The sequence below is a fragment of the Schistocerca gregaria genome, chromosome 6 (assembly GCF_023897955.1).
Source record: "Schistocerca gregaria isolate iqSchGreg1 chromosome 6, iqSchGreg1.2, whole genome shotgun sequence".
NCBI lineage: Eukaryota > Metazoa > Arthropoda > Insecta > Orthoptera > Acrididae > Schistocerca > Schistocerca gregaria.
The window spans coordinates 90,424,319-90,447,489 of NC_064925.1; the positions used below are offsets into that span (position 1 = coordinate 90,424,319).

The window sequence follows — 23,171 nt, forward strand, 5'->3', positions numbered from 1 at the left end:
CAAGAAGGAAGCGCGGAACGAACCGGCTTCTGTGGTTGCTGGTTCCGCTGCGAGCGTTGCGGCCCAACGCGACGTTGTTTACGCGAGTGAACCGCCGCCACATCTTCGTTCTCCTGTGCAACAGGCAAATTGTCCTTGTCGAGAGTTGACTGTACAGCGCCTACATCACACCACGCGTCTATTTGCGCGCCAGCAGCGTGAGACACTTCAAAGGATTGAGCGATGCTTAGAACTTCCGACAACGACGGGTTTGGCAGTTGTAGGGCACGTTGCCGAACTTCTTTATCAGGAGCAAGCCGTAGAATAGCATCCCTAACCATTGAATCCGCATAAGACTCGTGATGAGTGTCCGTGACAAACTGACATTTCCTACTCAGGCCATGTAGTTCCGCCGCCCAAGCCCGGTAAGATTGATGGGGCTGTTTACGACACCGGTAGAACGCCACGCGGGCGGCAACGACGTGGGTGTTTGTTCGATAATAGGCAGACAATAAGTCACACATTTCTTGGAAGGACAGGGAGGCTGGTTCCCGCAGAGGGGCTAACTGAGATAGCAGCTGATAGACCCGAGGAGAAATCCAAGATAGAAATAACGACTTACACATAGGAGCGTCGACAACGCCGAAAGCCAAGAAGTGTTGCCGCAAACGCTTCTCATAATTCTCCCAGTCTTCAGAGGCCTCGTCGTAAGGAGGGAATGGAGGCGGAGAAGAGGAAGACAGACGATGAGTAAGCGACGTCGACAACGCCTGAATCGCTGCCGTCAGCTGTGTTTGTTGTTCAATGAGCGCTTGCATAAGCTGTTCCATGTCTGCCCCGTCACGAACACGCAAATCCACAACGCGGTGAAAATATCCCGACCTCGTCGCCAAAAAGTGTTATAACCTTTAATCACAATAATTGCGTGGATTTTCACACTCTCTCTTAGAAACAATAACTGATCACATGATTACAACTCAGTCTCTCGTATTCGACTGCTGTGCCGTGACATGCGGCCGGTGCCGTTCGTAGCTAGGTGGCGCTCCCGCGCTCGTCTGATTTGCGGAGCGCCTCTATCGCCGTTTGTGCGTACTGTCGTGGCGGCACTGTTAAATGTCGTGGCACTATCACAACACCTACATGACAAGGGACCCAGAGAAATACAACTGGGCAGGAAGCATGATGGTCAGTAAGGAGGAATAGCAGATCAATAGGTGGCAAGAACAGCCATCAGTCAATAGCTTCAAGCCTGCTCACCAAGTCAGTACATGTTAAAACATGGTCAAGGGAGGCCAGTATAATAAAATGAATTGCCCTACCAGTGGCTGTCAGCCCTACCATAAACATAGTACATGTTCCTGGCAGGAGTGGGGTTCCATACAGACAGGAGATGTAAATATATATCCCATCTGATCCACAGTCTTAGAGCTGTCAGTCTAAAAGATGGTACACCCTGGAACTATTTAAGAAGTGGATGTATCAGATGCCAAAATGTCATGGGGGTGATAGGCCTTAGGACCCTCAAAGAGATCAGTTCTAATCTGTACCTGGGTACCATCGACAAGGGAGTGTACAAGGTAACACTAGAAGTGTGCGAGGAGGGCAGGTGGAGATCTTGGCAGAGGGAGAGGAGTGCATTCCAACTGGTAATCCCACCTGAGGGCAGGTTCAGGATGATGACACCCCGTGTAGAGAATGGGATACAAAGAATCAGGAAATTTGCATCGAATCTGAGAAGGTAAGATCCACACTTCCGCAAGGACACTGTCTACAGGACTAGTTCAAAAGGCACTGGTGGCCGTACGCATGCGATGATTGTGTGCTGGATCTAACTGTTTTAAAGCTGAAGGAACCACCAAGCCACTGAGCCATGAAAATGGCAATCCTAGTCCAGGTGGGATGAAATCAGATCCTGGGAAATATGGGTAAGAGTAGAATGGTCTGCACCCGAAGATGTGAGGGCAAGAAAGCAGAGCTTTAAGCTTCCTCATGCAACTAGTCTTCAGGTGATGAATATGGGACAGCCAGCTGGCCCAAGAACTGGACTGTACTACAATGTCGAAGAGCTGGGTACCTAGGTAGAGTTCTGTGCCAATATGGACTGTGGTACGATGGCATAAATGCATGACTTGTGTTTTGTAGGAAAGGAATAGAAAGAGTGGAAAAGAGCTCATGCAGAGACCCCCGTATGACACCTTGGAGCTGGTATTCAGCAGAGGCTACTGAGTGGGAGCTGTACCATATGCAAAAATTGTCTACATACAACTCAGGGTTACCAGCTGCCCAACAGAGGGTACTGACATGTTAATGGCAATGAGGAAAAAGATTTACACTAACTTCAGAGCCCTGTGGGATACCTTTCTGTTAGACACGGGGGGAGCTGAGTGAAGTGCCAAGTCGCCCAGAGTAACTTGTGGGATAAAAACTCACAGGTGGTAATTGGTAAGGGACTTCAAAGGCACCAGTCATTGAGTAAAATGTGATTTCACCAAATGGTGTCCAATACTTTATGCAGGTCAAGAAAAAGTGCACAGATATTGGCATTTAGAAGAAGCCTGTCAGATTGCTGTTTTCAACCTAAGCAGAGCATCAGCTGTGCATCATCCCACCCAGAAGCCACATTGATAGGGGGACAAAAGGGCCCGAGATTCAAGAACCGAGCATAATATTTGAGCAACCATGCTTTCAGGCATCTTACAGAGTGTGATGATGGAACTGTGCAGAATAGAGCAGAGTATTCATCTGTGCACAGCACTGTTCTAGTGTATATATACCAGGGCAGAACTGTGCTGAATAGAGCAGCATGTTCATAGGCGTGCAGCAATGTTCTGGTGTGGCAACAGCAATAAGAATGAAAAATGAGGAGTGCTGTCCAAATAGTGTGTGGACAAATGAACCATTTCCTTCAATGTCCCAACATACTACAGAACTTTTTCATTATGGCACAGTGTGCATGGTTTGGCATCCATACTACATGCACTGTGCTGTGCCAAACATCTTTTCTTTGGTTTAGTGTGGCATGGCTTGTGTGAATGCAGCTTCTGGGAATTTTGCTTCTCTCGTATCTTGTGCACTATGTGGAGTAGTTCTGTCATGGCTGGCTGTTCCAAGGATCCTCATAATTCTAAGTAAATATTGTTTGCCCTGTGGGACTTTGTTCAACTTAGGTCTGCATCATCTGTAAGATTCTTCTCTCAGTATCTTATTTTCCATTACAATTACTTCCTCTTTTCTCCACCTCGAAGTTCACTTCTTTTGTATAGCTAGTCTGTGTGTTCATTCCCACTTCCAGCCTTATCTTCCCATCATTGGATTGACGGCACAGCTCTTCGGAGGAAAGAGAAGTGGCTGCATAACTACAATGTCTCAAATTTACCTGTAGGTGGCAATCAATCTTTCCTAGTTGTACACATTTCTACAGCTTTGCTGCTCACTTCTAATTATTCTGCACCACCACTTCACACTTTCTGTTGATCTTATTTCGACAACATATTTGCTGTGTTTTTATATTTTGCCTTCTGTGATTTATATTCCATATCTCAGTTATTATTGAATAATTTTTACTGGCTCTTTTCTTTTTATCTATTTTATCTCTTGCTGCCTTCATTATTTCATCCCTCAAAGCTATCCATCATATTCTGTTATTTTTCTGTATTCCATTTCCTTGTTTCAGTGATAACATTGCCTAATGGTCCCTCTGAAACCTAGCAATATCTGTTTTTTTTCTTCAATTTATCCAAAGCCAGTCTCCTCAATTTTCTACCCTTCCTGCAACTTCATTTTTAATCTGCCATTTATAAACTCCTTCCTTGAAGGCTAAAAAGTGACACAGTGCAGTCTTTTAATACTTGCGTATTACAAATGGTTTCAGTCATTGACCATCTTCATGGTTAGCAAGATTAGGATCAAATCACATCATACACGTCTTCATCTATAAAGAATAACTTTAACATAGTACAAAATGTGCAAAACAATGATCACAAGTTTTCAGTACTGAAGCAATGTGACCCAGTCTATAACAACATTGCTGTAGTACTTTAAACTAACCATCATTGTTTTACACATTTTGATCATGTTATAGTTATTCTTTGTATGTGAAGGTATTTGTGACATGTAATGATGCGATTGTAATCTTGCTTGGCATGTGGATAGTCAAAGACTGAAACCAGTCACAATGAATAAGTATTACAAGGCAGCATCATGTCATGCTTTCCTCGTAGTATATGTTCACTTTTATCTGTCACTTAAAAAAATCTGTGAACTGTCAATCTGTATTTGTGCTACATTTTTAATTTTTGCTCCAAAATCAGTCTTACTATTTCATAATCAAACTTCTGGTTTCTGCAGTCTCTTCAACATATACTAACTACTCTCATTATTCTTGAACTACTATTGTTTCCCAGTCCATTGAATCATATGATTTTACCTTGCTTCCATTTTCCTACTAAATTTTTTATCTTTAACTACATGTATCATTTGTGTTCTCATCATACATTCTTTCCATCCCTTAATTTGTGAAGCTAGGAGGCAGAGGAACTTTTACTGCTTTGGTGATTGTTAATTTCATATCCCATAGGCTTTGCTAATGCATTATGTTTTTCGTAGTAACTTACCCACATTCCTATTTTCTTATTCATTATTAGGCAACGTCTTGCCTTACCCCAAGTTGATTTTGTATTTATAACCCTGTGCTCACCTTGTCAGAAGCAGTTTTCTTCCTGCCACTGTAATCTTAATCTATCCACTTCCTTTTTAAATTCTCTATGCTGCCAGACCAACTAAGAGGTGGGACATTCCACAATCCAGTCTGTATAGCACCATTTTAGTTGTCCCTGATGACAATCTCCCAAATAGTCCCTGAATGGACTATTTTGCTCAGGAAGATGCCATTATGACTAAGCCACACATTAGAATGGCAGTTTTCCTTAGCTTTCAGCTGTCCATAGAACCAACATAGTTCAGTATTTGCTAATGTTCCAAAATCAGATCAATCAATCAATCATTGATATCATTGCCCCTGCAAATACTGAAAAGCCTGGTGCTCCTTTTCAGGACTCACAGGTTATTCTCAGCCCCCAACAGATTTTAACTATAATGGCTGCTCCTATAGTATAGCTGTGTCTTGTTATGCTATTTTTCTATGGACCTCGGTGTCTCCAATAATTCATATGGGGACTGTGTTGATATTCTTGATCTGGTAATGACTTGTTAATTCAAAAGTCAAACTGTACATATACTGTAAGCAATCTTTATTTATTTTCATTTCAACTATGCACTTTGGAGATTTGAATCACATGAATTTGTCATTTAAGACACACATATGGAAACATTCTACGCGGGAAAAATGTATCTAAAAACAAAGATGATGTAAATTACCAAACAAAAGCGCTGGCAGGTCGATAGACACACAAACATACACACAAAATTCAAGCTTTAGCAACCAACGGTTGCTTTTTCAGGAAAGAGGGAAGGAGAGGGAAAGACGAAAGGATGTGGGTAAGGAGTCATTCCAATACCAGTAGCGGAAAGACTTATCTTAATGGAAAAAATGGACAGGTGCACGCACGCACGCACGCACGCACGCACGCGTAGACCCTACCCTCTGGCTCCTACCCTTGTAACCACCGCGGGTGTAAAACCTGTCCCATGCACCCTCCCACCAACACCTACTCCAGTCTTGTAACCGGGAAGGTGTACACGATCAAAGGCAGAGCGACGTGTGAAAGCACCCACATGATTTACCAACTGCCCTGCCTACACGTGGAGCTTTCTATGTGGGAATGACCAGCAACAAACTGTCCATTCACATGAATGGACATAGGCAGACAGTGTTTGTTGGTAATGAGGATCACCCTGTGGCTAAACATGCCTTGGTGCACAGCCAGCACATCTTGGCACAGTGTTACACCAGCCAGGTTATCTGGATACTTCCCACTAACACCAACCTGTCAGAATTCCGGGGATGGGAACTTGCCCTTCAATATATCCTCTCTTCTCATTATCCGCCAGGCCTCAACCTCCGCTAATTTCAAGTTGCTGCCGCTCATACCTCATCTGTCTTTCAACATGGTCTGGGCATGTGCCGACGGGCATGTGCCGACGGGCATGTGCCGACGGGCATGTGCCGACGGGCATGTGCCGACGGGCATGTGCCGACGGGCATGTGCCGACGGGCATGTGCCGACGGGCATGTGCCGACGGGCATGTGCACGCGCGTATATCTGTCCTTTTCCTCTTAAGGTAAGTCTTTCTGCTCCCAGGATTGGAATGACTCCTTACCCTCTCCCTTAAAACCTACATCCTTTTGTCTTTCCCTCTCCTTCCCTCTTTCCTGAAGAAGCAACCGTAGGTTGCTAAAGCTTGAATTTTGTGTATATGTTTGTGTGTTTATCGACCTGCCAGCACTTTCGTTTGGTAGGTCACATCTTTGTTTTATATGTATATTTGTATATGTATATATATCTTTCCTTGACGTTGACCTCCATCTGTCCAATGGCCAGCTTCACACATCCGTCCACATCAAACCCACCAACAAGCAACAGTACCTCCATTATGACAGCTGCCACCCATTCCATATCAAACGGTCCTTTCCCTACAGCCTAGGCCTTCGTGGCAAACTAATTTGCTCCTGTCCTGAATCCCCTGAATCCCTGAACCATTACACCACCAACCTGAAAACAGCTTTCGCATCCCGCAACTACCCTCCCGACCTGGTACAGAAGCAAATAACCAGAGCCACTTCCTCATCCCCTCAAACCCAGAACCTCTCACAGAAGAACCCCATAAGTGCCCCACTTGTGACAGGATACTTCCCGGGACTGGATCAGACTCTGAATGTGGCTCTCCAGCAGGGATACAACTTCTTAAAATCCTTCCCCGAAATGAGATCCATCCTTCATGAAATCCTCCCCACTCCACCAAGAGGGTCTTTCCACCGTCCACCTAACCTTCGTAACCTCTTGGTTCATCCCTATGAAATACCCAAACCACCTTCCCTACCCTCTGGCTCCTACCCTTGTAACCACCCCCGGTGTAAAACCTGTCCTATGCACCCTCCCACCACCATCACCTACTCCAGTTCTATAACCCGGAAGGTGTACATGATCAAAGGCAGAGCCACGTGTGAAAGCACCCATGTGATTTACCAACTGACTTGCCTACACTGTGACGCTTTCTATGTGGGAATGACCAGCAACAAACTGTCCATTCGCATGAATGGACACAGGCAGACAGTGTTTGTTGATAATGAGGATCACCCTGTGGCTAAACATACCTTGTTGCACGGCCAGCACATCTTGGCACAGTGTTACACCGTCCGGGTTATCTGGATACTTCCCACCAACACCAACCTATCCGAACTCCGGAGATGGGAACTTGCCCTTCAATATATCCTCTCTTCTCATTATCCACCAGGCCTCAACCTCCGGTAATTTCAAGTTGCCGCCACTCATACCTCACCTGTCATTCAACATCGTCTTTGTCTCTGCACTTCCACCTCGACTGATATCTCTGCCCAAACTCTTTGCCTTTAAATATGTTATTTTATTGTGCTTGTCTACCGGAGCTTGTATCATGTACATGCTCTTCATCCTTATGCTTACTGTTACATCTATCTTTTTTGGTTGGTTAAGCATCTCTAAATGTTTACTCTCATTTCTTGACAGTTTATCTCGTTGTAATTAATCTGTGCATGCAATTACCATATCTATGTAGAAATCCCATTAGTCTGTACCATAGTCAGTCATTGTTAGCATGCAAACTGCTCACATCTTGTATGCTGAATGAGACTAGCAAGCAACAAGATTGAATGGTAGTGCCTTGGATGTGGAAGGTAACCGGCAAATTGTTCATAGAATTTACTGTTTAGTTACGAATTGCGATAATCCAATTCCAAGAATATAGTTTTCAGAGCTTTAATACAGCAAGAGCCATAATTAAGTTCCACCTTCATGGGCCAATTAGTTGCTCTTTTTTTATAAATAATAATTGTTTTTAGTTCAACTTTGTGTTGAGAACACTGAATCAATCCTAATACCTATTTTCTTGAACTGGAAAGTATTTATTGCTTTAATAGCATTCATTAACTTTTTTTTGAGTATTAAATTCTTTACGTGTCCAGTTATTTGTTTCTGAAATATTCCACATAAATTTTTGTAAGTGTTGCGCCAATACTTAACGTAACTGTAGAAATAAAGAAGAGAACTAAGTACTTTACTAAAGTTTATGATGAGCATTAGAAGTCAATGAATGCAACAATAAGTAAGTTCTTATTTGTAATTGCAGTTTAAAGGCTAACTTAATGAGTATCTGCTTCACTTGTCAGTAAAAAATTTTTTTCTTTGTGTATTTGTGTTTAAAATTGTTTCTGTATTGTGTCTTGCTCGAAGTGTTTAGTTCTGTCTTCAGTAAACTGATAGCGCAGTTTCTGGGTTGCCACAAAACATATTGAGCCACTACTACAGCTATTATTTCAGTAAAAGTACTTAACTGCAGCAGTCAGTTTAATAGCTTGTGTGTTCTTTAGAGCTTAACCGACTACAATTTTTCAGTTTACATCAGATTCAGGGACCTCATGTTTCATATAAGCTTAATACGAAGTAGTAAATCCTGCCAATGAGAACAGTAAGCAGATCATTTAACACAATCATCTATAGATGAATTCTAAGCCAGTGTTTCTCTATTTTATGCTGAAAGCTCTTGTCCAAAGTAATAGTGGCCCTCCTCCATGTAGTGGCACTGGAATGAACATTAGCCTTTGAGTGCTTAAAATATAAGTAATGTACACTGAAAATCCAAAGAAACTGGTACACCTGCCTAACACTGTACGGCCCTGTGAGCATGCGGAAGTACCGCAACATGGCATGGGATGGACTTAGCTAATGACTGAAGTAGTGCTGAAGAGAAATGACACCATGAATCCTGCAGGGCTTTCCATCAATCTGTAGCACACAAGGGGATTGAGATCTCTTCTGAACAGCACATTGCAAGGCATCCCAGATATGCTGAATAATGTTCATGTCTCTGGAGTCTGGTGGCCATCAGAAGTGTTTAAACTCAGAAGAGTGTTCCTGGAGCCACTCTGCAGCAATTCTGGGTGGGTGGGGTGTTGCATTCCCCTGCTGAATTACCCAAGTCCATCGGAATGCACAATGGACGTGAATGGATGTACATGATTAGACAGGATGCTTACGTATGTGTCAACTGTCAGAGTCATAACTAGATGTATCAGGTGTCTTATCACCTCAACTGCACATGCCCCACACTATTATAGAACCTCCATAAGCTTGAACAATCTCCTGCTGACATGCAGGGTCCATGGATTCATGAGGTTATCTCCATACACATGCATGTCCACCCACTCGGTAGAATTTGAAATGGGACTCTTGTAATCAAGCAACATGTTTCCAGTCATCAACAGTCCAATGTCAGTGTTGATGGGCCCAGGCAAGGCATAAAGGTTTGTGTCATGCAGTCCTCAAGGGTGCATAAGTGAGCCTTCAGCTCCAAAAGCCCATATCAGTGTTTCGCCGAACCTTTCTGATCACCCAGCATTTAAATCTGCAGCAATTTGCAGAAGGGTTGACTTCTGTCATGTTGAAGAATTCTCTTCAGTCATCATTGGTCCCATTCTTGCACAATCTTTCTCCAGTCGCAGCGATGTCAGAGATTTGATATTTTACTGGATTCCTGATATTCATGGAACACTCATGAAATGGTCATATGGGAAAATCCCCACTTCATCGCTACCTCGGACATGCTGTGTCCCATTGCATACGCTGACTAGAACACCACATTCAAACTCACTCACATCTTGATAGCCTGCCATTCTATCAGCAGTAACCAATCAGACACTTGTCTTATCTAGGCATTGCCCAACAAAGCACCATATTATGCCTGTTTAATGATCTCTTCATTTGAATATGTATGCCTATACCAGTTTCTTTGGCACTTCAGTGTACAGTGAGACACTGTTTATTGCCAGAGTATTTTGAAGTTCCGCCTATGTTGCTCATTGCAAATGTGTTCGAGGCATGCTAGATTGTGCTAGTCTTATACAGTAGTATTTCTTTCTTTCTTTTTCTTTTTTTTGACGTACAGTATAAATACTTTATGCCAATTTGCCTGATGAGGCTGGTGGCTTCCTTTATGTCATTTTTGCATTCTAACCATTGGAACCTTGGTTCTATTTTTGCTAGTCTGGTTACTGCTTCCTATCAAACAACCTTTTGGATAATGAAAAAAGTTTGACTGTGACTGTATGTAACGGAAAGGTATCAAATTAAATTCCTTTCATAGGCATTAACGTTATTGGTTTATTGATATTGTAGTAGTAACTGGTAGTGTTATAAGGTGTTCCCAACCAGTCTCCCGGCTGAGTCCAATGCCAAACATTCCTACTTTAGTCGAATTTATATATAAATCTAAAGTAGCAAATCAGAACTGTGACCTATTTGACATTTATATTCATAATTGTCCATTGTGATCACACATACAATAATTCACAGTATGAATGGTTTCTGCTTATTGCCACCAGATAAAAGAAGACTGACCTAACAATAATAGGTTCAGTCGGCTGAGGCCAATTCTGAAGAAACAAGTCAGAGTACGTAATAACAACAACATAGCTGACAGCCATAAAATATTATTGAAAGTATTCTAATATGAGTTTGAGGACCAAATGCATTCTGAATGCACTGTGTTGCTGCCAAGTTTGTCCCATGGCTCATGAGTTAAGACCAGAAAGGCCTTTGCCTGACAATTTGGGAAGATGAGAATAAGATGTTCCTTGAGAGAATCTTAACTCATTATGTGACAAGGGTCTAAAGTTATAGTGTTGAGACCAAGCTTCAATTTTCACGGTCATGAAAGGTTCTTTTTTTAAAAAAAACTCATGAAGTAGTTTTCTTTGACATTGAAGGATTAGTTCATCACGGATTTATGCCAAAGGGACAAACTGTTAATCGATGGTGCTACTGGGATGTATTGCAATACATACAAGAAAAGGTGAGAAGGAAACTGCCTGAAATGTGGTGGGACAGTTCACGGCTGTTGCATCATTATGAAGTACCCACACATTTGTCCCTGTTGGTGCGTGACTATTGCACAAAAAATGAAATCCCTGTGCTGTCTCAATCCTCATTCTCCAGATCTGACCCCTGTGGACTTTTTTATTTCCAAAGTTCAAAACCCCATTGAAAGGATGAAGACTTGCAACGATAGATGAGATAAAAGAAAATTCACAGATAGCCTCTGGCATGACCCAGCATGAGAATATCAAGACTGCTTCTGGAAGTGTAAACTGTGTTGGCAGCAGTGTATCAATTGTGGAGTCGAGTTTTTTGAAGGAGACCATGCACTGCAAGTAAAAAGTAAGTGTAGAAAAATGTTGTGGCCAAAGTTCTGGAATTTTTTTGAACAGACTTCGTACTTATGCCACATGAGTTACAACCAGCAGAAGGTGTTAGTGATGTAAAAACTGTCTAGCATCACAAATACAATAGTTTAAAATAGGTTACTAACAGTCATTAGTTACAACAGTTTCACAGTGTTTAAATGAGCATATAAATTTAAATATGAGACTTGACATATGTGCTGTCAGCCATCAAATCCTACACAAATTGTTTGTTGTTTCATTTAAGTACCATTCATGCAAAATCTTGTTTTAATTACCTTGCACTGGTAGAAAGTTTTCTGTTAACAGGTAGTGTAAAACTTTTAATAGTGTTAAACATTCTGATCGAAAGTATCAAGACCCCCAATATAGAACATTAATATGGGACATGTCCACACACTGTCATCATGAAGGTTTTAACTCTGCTGGGGACACCGTCTAAGAAATATCTCAATGCGTGTGGAGGAATGGCTGCCCAATCTCCTTCAAGAGCCAAAATCAGAAAACTTTTGAATGTGGGATACTTGTATCAGGAGCAAAGTCAATGTTTGAACTCATTCCAAAGTTGTACCATTGGGTTTGAGCTGGGACTCTAGATAGGCTGGCCCATTTCAGGAATGTTATTGTCTGCATATCATTGCCTCACAGATGCTGCTTTATGACAGGGTGCATTGAGACACTGATACGATCAGTCTCTAAATTGTTCCCCTGTAAGAGTACACAGTGCTGTCGGGTGTTTATATTATTCTGCATTTGCAGTTTTCTTAAACACAATAAGTGAACAATATCCTAACTACCAAAAATAACCACACACTAACACCAGCACTTCTGTACTTCACTGTTGACCTACACATGATTACAATCAATCTTCTCCATGCACAGTTTAAACCAGACCCTGCTTTCAGATTGCCACAGGGCATAGTGTGACTCATCTCTCCAAATCAATTGTTGCCAGTAATTCACTGTCCATCCAGTGGAGTCAGTCAGCACTGTGTACAAAAGTGGGTGGCTTATGAGGAGCTGGTCAACCATTGTATCTCGTGCTTATTAAGTCTCTACACATAGTAATTGTGTAAACTGGACTACAGGCATCACTTTGGCATGCTTCACTCATTCCTTCTGCTGATTTTAAGTGACCTTTTAGAACAACACTCTGTAATGTTCAACAGTCACTGCTCATCAGTACATGAGGTCTGTCTGGTCTTGTTTTAGTTGTTGGTCCTTTGCATTTCTACTTTAGAATCATGTCAACAGTCAACTTCGGAAGTTTGAAATGTCTTTTGTGGGTTTGTTACTCAGATGACTTCCCGTGCCAAGTTTATGTCAAACTCACTGAGCTCTCAAGACTGATGTATTCTGCTGTTACTGCTTCTTTACGGACAAGAGTCACTGTGTCCTCCTATACTGATACATCTGCCACTCAAGAGATCTAGTTGTCAAATCTGTTTTACAGAGTGGTGTCCAGATACTCCTGATCTGATTGTATTCCGATTTTAAGTATGGGTTTTGTTACTACGTAACAATGTGTTGTATTTTTGACTGTTAGATTCACGGCTCAACCACAAGGAACCACTTCAATTAATGATGTGTTACTCTATTTCAAACTTTTGGATATATTATGCTAGACATGTTACCTCATTACAAGGGCCATTTACCAGCTACAGCTTATTTTGTCGAAGTGTACATTACCTTCAAGCCAGCCATTCTCACTTTTTCATCTATCTGCATGTGCAAAGCAGGTGATGTTGCCAGACAAATTATCCTTATTATGTCTCTTAGAAATTTTTTTCTGTATGCTCATCTACATTGACAAGCCACCATATCGTGAATGGCAGCGTTTTCCTTGTACCACTAACAGACTTTCCTTTCCAGTTCCACTTGAAAATGGAGTGAGATAAGAACAGAGCCCATATTCCTCTGTACAAGCCATTGCTTATCTAGTCTTCATGGTTCTTACAGAAAATGTGTGTTGGATGCACTAGTCCCATCGGGGCACACAAATGTAGTATCACGAAGTTTCGTGCAAAGTTCGTGAAACTGAAGACAATAGTGCAAGGCTGGAGTCATGTCCTTAAGAAGTGAATGACGAATGAGGTGAACATGGGCCACTGCATGAAGACAAATTTGTGAAGGGTTTATATCCATCAGGAATGTGGCAAGTAGCACAAGGTTAAGCTGCCAGAGCAAGAGCTGAAAGTGAACGCTAGAAGATAATAGATGTGAGGGACGCACCACATACTGACGATCAAAGGAGATGTCAAAGGAGCAGGTAAAAGGTGGGTGGCCACGCATGGCAGACAAATGGCATGCATGTCTGCTGAGGATAAAGTCACAACAGTAGTAGAGCAGCTTCCTGGCTAGTGTAAAAGGTGCGATAACCAAATGGATGCCACAATGGTGGACAGTATTGAGAGGGTATAAGAGGGATGATCGCACAGATGCATAAATGAGACACCCATAGTCCAGTTTTTAACAGATGAAAGACCGGTACAAATGGAGGAGGGTGGTTCGATTTGCTTCCCAAGAAGCACCGCTGAGAACATGTGGAACATTGCGGGACCACGTACAGTGGGCTGCCATGTGCGACACATGAGAGGACCAAGGTGGGGAACAAACCAATAATTTCGTCGCCAGAAAATCATGCAAACTGTTCTGTCAGTGGAAAAACAAAAGCCACTGTAGATGCTCCACGAGTAAAGACGATTGAGATATCGCGCCTGAAGATGGTGCTCAATGAGACAGGTCCATGGAGATCTGCAATAGATGGAAAAATCGTCACTAAAAAGGGAGCGGATGTGACCTGCGGGAGACAGGCCATTACAGGGTTAATGGCAATAGCAAAGAGGATTATGCTCTGATGGAATCCTGAGGCACACTATTTTTGTGTATGAAATTGTCCAACAAGGCAGAACCCATACATACCTTGAAAACATGGTCTTTTAAATATTCCAGAAGGAAACGGGGCAGGAAGCCATGGTAGCCTGAAGTGGAGAGTGTACAGAGGATACCAGTCCTCCAGCAGGTGTCGTAAGCTTTCACCAAATCAAAAAACAGGGCCGAAGTCTGGGATTTGTGCAGAAATCCATTCCTGAGATGGGTGTAGAAAGTGACGAGATGGTCAACTGCAGAAAGGCACCCTCAAAATGCACATTGCACAGTGCCTAGTAAACTGCGAGACTTGAGCCACCATACCAGCCTGGCACGAACCATACATTCCATCACCTCGCAAAAACAGATGGTGAGACATGGGGTGACGTTTGCCCTTACTGTGCTTAGGTATGGGTATGACTGGCTTCATGCCAGTGTCTGGGAAACTGTGCCCTCCACCCAGATGTGGTTGTATGTATTAAACAGGAAGTGCTTGCCTGCAGGAGAAAGGTGGTGCAACATCAGAACATTAACATCATCTGGCCCTGGGGTGGAGGACTAGTATGAAGCAAGAGCACGATCTCGTTTCCTCATAGTGAAGGTGTCATTGTAGCACTCACTATTCTAAGAAGAGCCTCTGCTCATTATTGATGGAGGAGGGCAGGATGATATTGGATCTCAATCTCTGCGAAGTGGTAGCCCAAGGCATTTGAGATAGCAAGGGGGTCCACTATGACTGTCTGCTACTATCAGGCTGGAAATTGGGGAATGGACCTCAGTTCTGGAGAGCTGTTGGACGTTGGCCCACACATTGGAAGAGGGAGTGGAACTGTTAAAAGAAGTAGTGAATGAAAGCCAGCTAACTTTTTTGCTATCCCAAAGAACACTACAAGACGGTGGACACAACTGTTTATAATGAATGCAGTTTGCCATCAAAGGATGACGATTAAAAACATGGAGCACATGTGTTCACTCGTGAAATGCATCGTGACATGCCTCAGTCCACCAAGGGACTGAGAGACAGCATGGTAAAGAGGAAGTGCAAGGAATGGAACATGCTGCGGCAGTAGGGATAAGTTAAGTAAGGTATTCTACCTGGTCATCACAACTGGGGAAATAATGTTCATCAAAGATTAACAGGCAGGAGTAAGGCCTCTAGTTGGCCTTAGTAAACTGCCATTTGGGTGTGCACATAGGTGGGGTAGTAGTCAGCCAACTGATAGGACGTAGGCAATGGTTGCTTGAGTACATGTCAGAGAATGGACCCCTCGAGACGGCCAAGAAGGGCAGTGCAGAAGGATAGGTCCAAATGGGAAGAGAGATGTGAGGATCCTGAAAGAAACATGGGAGCTCCTGTGTTAAGACAGAAGATGCTAAGTTGATTGGTAAGGTCAGCCAAGAGGGCACATCTCAGGCAGATTCTGGGGAGCCCCAAAGGGAATGGTGCACATTAAAGTCAGTGAGCAGCAGAAATGGGTGAGGTAGCTGCCCAATAAGCTGAAGGAAGTCTGCCTTTGTGGCACTGAATGACGGAGGGATGTAAATGGTGCAAAGGGGAAAAGTCTAATAAGGAAGGGAAAAGGCAACAGTTTGAAGGAGATGGGTCAACTATAAATGTTACACCACGTGACTTCCAATGGGGAGAAGGAAAGCCGTCCTTGGGGAAGGTCAAATGGATCACGAGGAAATGCGAGAGCACAAAATGGTCATGAGGATGCAATTTTGTTTCCTGAAGGGAGCAACAAGTGGATGCTGCAATTCTAAGAGCAGCCGTAAATCCCTTTTATTCGATCAAAGACCCCAGACATTGCCGTGGAGGGTGACACATGGCGACATTGTCGAAGAGGATCTTTGAGTCAACAAAAGTGAAGACAGACTGCCTTTCTTTGACTACTTGGAGCCTTTCCAGTCAGAAGAATACTCAAATATTTTTTCTCGAGGGACAAAGAAAGTCCTCATGTGAGTATTCCTTCTCTCCTCACTGGCCTGCCAGTTGTGTAGCTGTTAACTTCACTCCACGAGGCGATAGTTTGGTAGTGTGTTGCACAGATGGAGAAGGAGATGGACACACTACTATGATGCTGGGCAATGTCACAACTGTGGTGCTAAATTTAAGGCTGCATTTCATCGTGGCCATGTCCTCCATGGAGTGAGCTGTAGCAAAAACAGTACTGTAAGTGTTGTGAGCAACGGGGTATAGCACTTTTTCCCTCACTTTGATCTCCTGGGCAGCAAGCTCATCAAAATACACAGAACAACCGAGGGAGAAGGCAGAATGGTCGCCATTGCATTTCCTGAAGCAGAGAGGAGGAGACAGACGATTGCCCTTGTGAGCATGCCTGTCACAGGCTACCCATTTGGCTGGGTGTCGACAAGAATGTGGTATGTGGTTGTAAAGACAGTACTAGTAGGAGTGCATTGGGTTCAGAATATACGGTCTGACCATGGTACCTTCATAATCTCCTTTGTTCTTTGATGGAAGAACCACTCTATCAACAGTGAGCAACAGTGTGTGTGGGTGCTAAGGAGCCATCTATCTTTTTCATCACCCAATGGAGTGCAAAGACACTCTGATTGGAGAGGTACATTTGAATTTCTGCTTTGGTCAGACCATTGAGCAGCCTAGTGTAAATAACACCTTGAGAAGAATTCAGCATTTGACGGGCCTTGACACAAATGCAATAGCTGTGGAGAATCAGGAGTAGTCTGAAAGGTTAAAGGCCATTGCGTAAAAAAGAACATGATTTTACAGGGGGCTGCATCAACACCTTTCTGAATAATAAAGGGACTTATAGTAACAAAGGACTGACCATATTCAGTAGGTGAAACCACAAGGAACCATGTTGCTTAGAATCGTTAGCCTCATTCCATGTACGTTTAGTAGCCATTGACTGTGAAGATGACTGGCTCAATGTGAGAAAATCTCTTCCAGTTGCCATTGTCCCCAATGGTGCATTCCAACTGGGAACCCCTTCAGAAGGGGGTGCACCCACCTGTGATTGTTCACACCTCAGGTCACTCCTCCCAAACACCTGGCAGAGGGACCAATCACCAGTTTGGGAAGGCAGCAGTTTGAGCAATCACTGCCCATTGGACTGGCCTGTACCAGGGAGTATGTGAGAACCCTACATGTCGACCCAGGGCTCAGAATTATGCTTTACCGAGTCACCTGTTACATGTCAGATGCAAGAGCGGCAGGGAGGAAGAAGAGAAAGAGGAACCTCAAACACCTAAGTGGAAGGAGGATATGAAAAGATGAATGAAGAAAGGGAAAAAAAGGGGCAGAAAATGGTGAGGAGTATTCTGAAGTTGACTGCCAAAATGCAGAATACTTTTCCAGAAACAGCCCAGTCATGCTCCCCAAGAGGGGAAAGACATGCAGCATGGAAGGAGGGAGGAGATGCTGCGAAAGCTGGGGCCCTGGGCCACATCAAACCAGTCAGAGATAACTGGTGACTTAAAATAACCACAATGCTGTATGGGCTCAGTTTGCACCAGGATAGGTACCCACAGTGATGGCTTTTAGATTAGATGACATTTGAACATCTCCATCACAGTGTCTGCCAATGGGAAATTGGTATGCGAGTTGAGAAAGGATGGCCAAGGTTTGCAGCTTCAGTTGGACATTCGGCATTTTGTGATCATGACTCATCAGCACATGAAGGTTAAAGTTTCAAGTGAATGTTTCTGGTACAACTGTCTGGAGACAGTTACATGAACAGCAGTTTTATCCATATTTGTCAGGCTTACAGGCCGTCACCAGCAGATTACACTGCACAAGTTGTTTTCTGCCAGTAGCTCTCGCAGCAGTCTTCCCTGTTTAATGCTATTCACAGATGAAGCATAGTACACATGAGACGGCATTACAAACCTCCACAGCATGCATATATGGGTACACACAAACCCACATGTAACTGTTCCAACTCTTCACTGAGTGCTGTTCTCCCTCAAGATAGGGACCACTATCATTGGCAGTCAGCTTGATTCCATGTACTTGCTAACAAACTTAAGGAGCAGATGTTCACAAATTTCTGGAAGAAGAACATACTTCACACTTTTGAAGACATTACACTGGTCTTTCATTGACTAGCTCACTTTTTGAATGACGGTGCTTATACTCACACCAGCTGCACAGCTTGCCAGTACTTTCTCGAATGTTTTCTGATCACTGGATGGGTAGAAATGGCCCAATTACTTGGCTTCCACACTCACCCAATTTCAGTCATACAGATTTCTAATTGTGGGACTATTCAAGATCATTAGTGTATTATCTTCAGTGCCTGACATGGAATCACTTCAAAATGTTAGGTGGTTGGATGGTAGGTAGGATGTTTAAAGGGACTTAACTAGTAGGTCATCAGTCCCTTCCTTCTTAGACAGGTCTCCGAGCATGTACCCCTGAGATGCCCTACCTCAGGCGAGCCCCTAAGGGAAGAAAAGGCTAACGTCTACCGAAGGTTAATGATGACTGGATAAGGGACAAAAAATCAGGGGAGACATAGCAAGAAAAGCAGGCGACATGCACCATATAAGGAGCAGCCTGAAGCCCCCGAAAGCAGAGTGCAATGAAGGTATGTACATCTGTCACTCCCACCACTTGCTAGAGGTACCCCACTCAGAAATTGCATAGAAAAGACTAGCAACATGGAGAGGGCAAGACAGGAGAACAGATAGATGAAACACAAATAAGTCGAACAGGCCATGCATGAGGGGGAGGAAGAGTGAAAGAGCAGGTAGGGAGAGGGTTGGTGTGTACCACTAAGCCAGACATCCACAACCTGGTGTGGGCAGAGAATGTAACATAGTGTTCTGCCAATATCTCAATAGGCCAATAAGGTTAAGTGGCACTCCCTTAAAGATACTGTTGAAAGCCTCTTTCATTGATAAAATGTAAAACTAAGTCAGCCACTGAGGCATTGTCTCCTAACACCAAGGGTAGTGAGTGAGGGAGATAATGAGTCCACTGACAGGTGGACAGGTTGGGACAGTTCAGTGAACTGCAAACCACTGTCAAATGGGAACAACAACAACAACAGTGGGATGGTTCCTCATGATGAGGGAAGACGACCATAAGTCAGTGGAGTATGGTTGATGCAGTGAAGGCAGAGGATGGCAGAGTCCTTGTGAGAGACCTGCCTGTAGGACCTCATAGATTCATAGGCTCCTTTATCACCTGCAGTTAGTTTGGTGGTCTGAGTGAGCCATTCTGTGTTTCAGGTTCCTAAACCGTGATGCCGTAACACGTATCCGAGATCTGTTTCCGGAACACCTATCTCAAGAGTTGAGTTACCGGTAGCCAGTTTGGGTTACCTACGAGTGCATTTATTCTCTTGGATCCTCATGTGACCCAGTGTCCAGAAGCAGGTAAATGAGCATCCATAGTGCTTAAGGGCACACAGGAAATCCTCAACAGCCATGCCCAAGGAATGGTGATGCTAACACTGCAGACTGAAGGAGGATTCATGGCATATGAGAAAGAACCCACTGGTGCAGGAACAGATTATGCTCAAGAGATGGTTACTAACTCTGCATTGAAAACGCTACAGTCAACTGGCAAGATGTGCAGTTTGTTATGTCCCACTTGCATGGAAGCAAAGCATATGTGACCAACAACCATAAAGATGCACCAAAGATGGAGAAAAATTGATGGCAGAGGGCCTCATGACAAACCAAGTCTTTTGGGCCTTGCGATAGGTGAAGACATGCCGTGACTGAGGTATGAGAGAGGCGGTAGAAGAAAGTACTGGAGTTCAGAGAGGAGGGACTGATGCAGACTGCAGTCTGAATCATTGATCTGGGTCACCATTGTGGGAAATGGATTTCTGCATTTAGAGCTTCAGAACATAATTAAGGCACATTATGAAAATACAAAATACTCTTAATTTCTTATTTTGTTCGGAGAGGCATGTGACATATCACAGTTCTGAAGGCCCCAATATGGGGAATACCCCAATATGGGGAATACCCCAATATGGGGAATACCCCAATATGGGGAATATATTTCTGGAAACAAGAATTTTTTTAACTATCCTGTATAACAGTGTGCAATCAGGACAAAATTATGAACAAGTGTCAAGTTTGTGAACTGTCAGACTATTATTCCAATTTATGTATCTGCTATCTAATTATGGTCAAACCAGGAAAACTAAATTGAATGTGCCCACACTGGAGTGGTTTAGCAATGCATACCTGCGTTCATTGCGGTGGCCTTGTCCAGTTGTTGAGGTTGGACTGAGCCTGGTTTGTGGTGTGGAGTCGTATTTTTTATCAGCTGTGCCTGGGACTTGCTCCTGTGTGACAGGGTAGGTGCCGGGACCTTGCTCCTGTGGCAAGGTTTCTGTGTGCCTTTGATACACTGCTGCCATTCCCAGTGTGCCGACGCCATACATTGCCTCCACGTCTCTCCTGGTGCTATCAAAGTGTAATACAAAAGACATCAAAATGTGCGCAAAAAAGGCAAATATGCATAAAAATTGACCATATTATCTACAAAGGCAAACCAAGTCATTGCCTTTATTTCCTTACAGTTGTAAATCCTAAATCAAGGTACCAATTCCCAGCAAAGGACCTTCCATGCACTGAGCCAGCCTTATCTGCTGGTAGCTCTGCAGCACAGTGCTGCTTAGTCGTTGAAAACTGTGGTTGAGACTCCCATGTCGGTTGTGTACAACAGAGTTTGATTCTTTTCTGTGAAGCATGGAACGGATACCCATCGATATCAACAGAGAATTGAAGTCCACATATGGTGGTAAGTGTCGTGTTTGAGAAGCGTGAGGTGGTCATATTTTGAGTTAGCAAAAAGGCTATGAACACGCTCATGGACAATGATCATTTGGGAGGTTTTTAACTAATTGGTTGGTGACATTGTCGTGTCCTGGTGCCTTTTTTGTGGGGAGCGACCTAATTACTTTTGCCACATCCTCTGGTTCCACCTCAGCAATGAGGAAGACTGCTGGTTTGTTGATGGACTACAGCTTCATGTTCCTCATCCTGGGTTTCTGCTGCTTGAAACTGCTTCTGTCATTTTAGCATGGCTGTAGGCCAAACCCCACTTGCCATGCAGTGGCAGCATGCTAGTGCGTCTTTTTGTGAATATCTTGGTTGCTAGCCATAGTGTGTGATTGGCACCTGCTCTGAAGGTTATTCTTGAGTTGCAATGTGGGTGCTTCGCATTGGAGTCGCTTCCAATTAGGAGTTTGCTTTCTGTTTGGCCTAAAGCTGTTATATCTCCCTCATCTACTTCACCATTTGGGTGTCGGTAGATTGCAGCTTGTGTTAGGGATCCGGTAGCAGTGGTTACTTCTATTGCCACTGCTTGGATTTTATTGGTAGCTGGTATGTATGCCTGGTGGTGGGGGGCTCCCTCTTTATGTATATAGCCACTCCCCCACCTTGGGTTGGCCTGTCTACACGTTAACAATTGTAATTAGGAACTGTCACTTTGATTCCCAGCTTGAGGTGAGTTACCGCCATCATGCGTATGTCAATTGATAATTATTTCATGAACTCTCTGAATTCGACCACTTTATTATTAATGCCAACTGCATTAAAGATGTGCACTGTCAGGCCTTGAATTTTTGGTTGCCTATCCAAGATGAGGTTTTCTGTTACTCGTGAAGTCGGAGGGGAGACTGACTGCTGGAATACTGCCTGAAGGGCAATGAGGATCTACATGTTTTGCCTTGGTTCGTGGTCTGGACAATCATGCCTAAGAACTGATCCGAGGGGATGGGGAACTGCTCAGCATATCAGGTCTTGGTTTAATGTAAGTCGTGTCTGCATATGTTGATGTGCTTGATTTTTTGTGTTTCTAGAGGTGGTGGTGGTGGGTTTGTTTTTGTGTGCTAGGGGTGGCTGCTTTTACGCCTTTTCCCTGTCGTGCGTGTCTTATGGACCTCACACCTTGGTAACCAGCTGTGTGGTTTTTGCCACAAGCGTGCACCTTATTTGTAGGTCCGTGGGTTTCAGTGTACAGGACCTCATGTCATGGTGTTTGGTGCACTTCCTGAATCTTATCGCCATAGTGCAGTGCGTGACGACTGACACCTGAAGCACTGCACCATCTTGTTTTTGTGGTGCAGTGGCTCGGTGGCGACAGGCACAGCCACTACCATTATTATCTATTTTTGTTTTGGGGGAATAAAGGCAATTTGCTTTCAACTTTGCCCATCTGTTGAATACCGTTGACGACGAATCCCTGGGCAGTCATCTGTTTTAATAGCCTGTTTTTGTTGGTGAAAAGTGATTTGAACAGATCGCATGTGGGAAAGTGTTAACACCAGATTCAGAACTTTAAACCGTGAGATTTCACAAAACACGTTAACTTTTGGAGAATTGCGAATTTGCTGCACGAATGTGTGAGGATTCTCTACCGAGCAGATTCGCACATTGTGTCTGTTCACTTCACCATTAAGAAAAAATGTTGCTTCATCACTGAAAACAAGTTTCGCACTGAACGAATCCTCTTCCATGAGCTGTTGCAACCACGCCGAAAATTCAAAGCGTTTGACTGTCATTTGATGTCAGGGCTTGCAGCAATTGTAAACGGTAAGGCTTCTGCTTTAGCCTTTTCCGTAAGATTTTCCAAACGTCGGCTGTAATACGTTTAGTTCCCTACTTGCTTTATTCGTCGGCTTCCGCGGGCTACGCGTGAAACTTGCCCGCAGGTGTCAACCGTTTCTTCGCTCACTGCAAGCCGCCCTGTTTATTTCCCCTTAAGAGGCATCCAGAAGCTTTAAACAGCGCTACCATCGCCAAATGGAGTTAGCAATTGGTGGATCTTTGTTGAACTTCGTCCTGAAGTGTCGTTGCACTGTTATGACTGACTGATGTGAGTGCATTTCAAGCACGACATACGCTTTCTCGGCTCCTGTCGCCATTTTGTCTCACGGCGCTCTGGCGGCAGAAACCTGAAGTGCGGCTTCAGCCGAAC

General features: G+C 43.7%; 1 protein-coding gene across 1 annotated transcript in view; it reads right to left on the minus strand.

Annotated features, from left to right (window-relative positions):
* Window positions 1-20,511, minus strand: part of LOC126278668 (uncharacterized) — a 55,533-nt gene extending 35,022 nt beyond the window's left edge. Inside the window, exon 1 of the mRNA XM_049978906.1 lies at window positions 20,429-20,511. The gene's annotated coding sequence lies outside the window, so the exon portion shown is untranslated. The remainder of the gene's footprint in view (window positions 1-20,428) is intronic.
* Window positions 20,512-23,171: the final 2,660 nt, after the last annotated feature.